This window comes from Neophocaena asiaeorientalis, unplaced genomic scaffold (genome assembly GCF_003031525.2).
Source record: "Neophocaena asiaeorientalis asiaeorientalis breed wild unplaced genomic scaffold, Neophocaena_asiaeorientalis_V1.1 scaffold49, whole genome shotgun sequence".
Classification (NCBI taxonomy): domain Eukaryota; kingdom Metazoa; phylum Chordata; class Mammalia; order Artiodactyla; family Phocoenidae; genus Neophocaena; species Neophocaena asiaeorientalis.
Genome location: NW_020172456.1, coordinates 3,756,672 through 3,759,455, shown reverse-complemented (window position 1 = coordinate 3,759,455; position 2,784 = coordinate 3,756,672). Strand labels below are relative to the sequence as shown.

General features: G+C 44.1%; 1 protein-coding gene across 7 annotated transcripts in view; it reads left to right on the top strand.

The window, feature by feature from the left end:
- The first annotated feature begins 2,675 nt into the window (after window positions 1-2,675).
- GPATCH2L (G-patch domain containing 2 like) overlaps window positions 2,676-2,784 on the top strand; it is a 61,811-nt gene continuing 61,702 nt past the window's right edge. For 6 of the 7 annotated variants that reach the window (XR_003002240.1, XM_024737774.1, XM_024737771.1 and 3 more), the window contains exon 1: window positions 2,676-2,740. The gene's annotated coding sequence lies outside the window, so the exon portion shown is untranslated. The remainder of the gene's footprint in view (window positions 2,741-2,784) is intronic. The other variant, XM_024737770.1, reaches the window with a different exon arrangement.

The following is a 2,784-nucleotide window of genomic DNA, read 5'->3' as shown; positions in this document are numbered from 1 at the left end:
TGTATAACACAGTGAATCAGCTATACATATACATATATCCCCATATCTCCTCCCGGCATTGAGCCTTTAAATCCCTTCAAGTCCCAGGGGTGTTCAAGAAAGAGCAAGTGGTCTGGTGTGCCGAGCATGATATAGGAAGTAGTGGAAGACGGATGACGTGAAATGGTGTTTCAGGAATCTCACTCTGGTGCCAGTGTAGAGAATGACTTTTGGGGGAGAGACTGGAAGTGGCAAGACCAGTAAGGAGGCTGCTGTACCATCCAGAAGAGTGGTTGCCTACCCAGGTGTGGCCAGTGGCAGACAGAAAGCAAAGGAGGGAGGGTGGATGCAAGAATACTATCGAAATAGAATCCTCAAAGCTTGGCATTTAATTAGATGAAGAGGTATGAAGGAAAAAGCAGGGACTAATGGCTAATTCACCTGGGTAACTGCATAATGGTGCTGACATTTCCCAAACTGGGAATAGTGGAGGAGGGGCAAATATGATAGAGACTATGGAAGAAACTAAGATTTCTTTTGACATCTTAAATTAGAGATGCTGGTCAAGAAAATAAGTGGAAATATATAGCATAAATCTGAAAACAAAAGCTGGATTTCAAGAAATTTGGGAGCTTTCAGTGCTGATGGAGGCAACTGACACCATGGGAGTGGATATGATTTGTGGGAGAGAACTTCACTTAAGCAGAAAAGAGGGCTGATGGCTGTGGACACCTCTTGAACATTTCCATCTTTCTGTCCTGTGGGAGTCGCAAATTCAGCATGTCCAAAGTGAACCTTTTTCTCTCGTCTTCTCTCGCTGTGCAAATGGCACCAACCACTCTGTTAGTCACTCTGGCTCAAAACCTCAGTCTTTGCCTCCTCCCTTAATTCTTTACACAATGTTTCACCTACAGAAAATTCTGAAAATCCACAAAAGCAACAGGTAGCAGAGACAGTCCCTTATAATGGAACTATTTTGGATGATAGGCAGTGTATCATTCGGGTCATATTCCTGTGCAAGTATAGATTTAGTTTCCTTTATGTATGAATAGAGTCATAAGCTACATTTTTAGACTAACCTTTTAATTAAGGTACAACCATCATACAGAAATGTACACAAGAAATTGATGACTTTTCATGTCATTAAATATTCTTCCACAGTCAATTTCAAAAGGCTGCAAGGTATTCCATCCCATAGATGTTATTTGATAACTAACTCCTGTTGTAGGATGTCTGGCATTTTTCTAGTCTTCTCACTCCTTCCTCCACGATGCTACAAAGATGAATTTACCTGTATTTAACATTTCTGTGCCCATTTCCAATTTTTTCTTTAGATAAAATTCGTAGAGGCAGAATTTCTGGGTCAAAAGGTATGTGCATATTTAAAAATCAACTTTTTATTTCAGAATAGTTTTAGGTTTCCAGAAAAATCCAAAAGTACTACAGATAGTCCCCACATACCCCGTATTCAGTTTCTTCCGTTATTAACATCTCACATTAGTAGAGCACATTTGTCACAATTAATGAACCAGTGTACAGACATTATTATCAACATTAACTTAAGTACATAATTTATCCAGATTTCTTTAGTTTTTACCTAATGTCCTTTCTCTATTCCAGTATCTCATCAGGACACCATATTACATTTAGTTGTCATGTCTCCATAGGCTCCTCTTGGCTGTGACAGTTTCTCAGACTTTCCTTGTCTTTGAAAATCTTGACAATTTTGAGGAATACTGGTCAGACATTTTGTAGAATGCCCCTCACTTGGGGGTTGTCCACTTTTTCCCTTTTGATTAGACTGGAGTTATGAGTTTTAGAAGGTAAGTACCATAGAGGTAAAATGCCATTCTCATCATATCATATCTAGTCCACATACTGTCAACATGATTTATCACTGTTGATGTTAACCTTGATCACCCGGCTAAGGTAGTGCTAGTTTCTCCACTGGAAATGTTACTCCACTGTAGTTGTTTCTCCACTCTAAAAGTTACTCACTTCCCCCCACTTTCCATATTGTACTCTTTGGAAGGAAGTCACTGCACAGTCCACATTTAGAATCAGGAGTTATGCCTCAGGGTGGAGTATCTATAAAAATTGTTTGGAATTCTGCGCCAGAGACTTAGCTCTTCTTTCCCATTTATAAATTTATTTGTATCAGTAATTGATTTATACCAGTTTGACTATGGATATTACTTTTACACTTCAAGTTATAATCCAATACTACTTTGTTTTGTTACTCAAGCATGTGTATCTTTAATAGTCTGAGCAACTCACTCGTGCTACCCCCCCCCCAAAGGTTGTACAATTCGCATGGTTAAGAATGAGGACCCATTTCCCTAATTTCACACACCCTGTATAAAGTAGGTCAGCGATCAAGGGCAAGGCCGACGCCCCTCCCTAGCGCCCAATTTCCTGACGCCTCCAAGGCAGATGAGGCCTGCATGGGTAGGCCCTTCACCAAGATGGGCACCTCAGCCCCACGGGAACCCCCGCTCCAGTGAGCCCCTAAACACCGCCCCTCCCTGCCCCCTTGCTTTTCTTCCGGGTTCTCGCGGCCCCGCCCCCAGGGGGCGGAAGTGGGAGCGGCCGCGAGCAGGAAGCGCTGGGCAGGGGTGGGCCCTCTCGCGCAGCCTGTCCCTCCCATTCCACCACCACCCCACCCCACCGCCTCAGACCGGAAATGAGGTCACAGAGGGAAGCCCGGGCGGGGAGACTCGGCCCCAAAAGCCGCGGCCGTCGGAGGTGACTGCGGCAGCGGGTGAGGGGGACGGGGAGTGAGGGGGTTGGGGCCCAGGGGGCCCG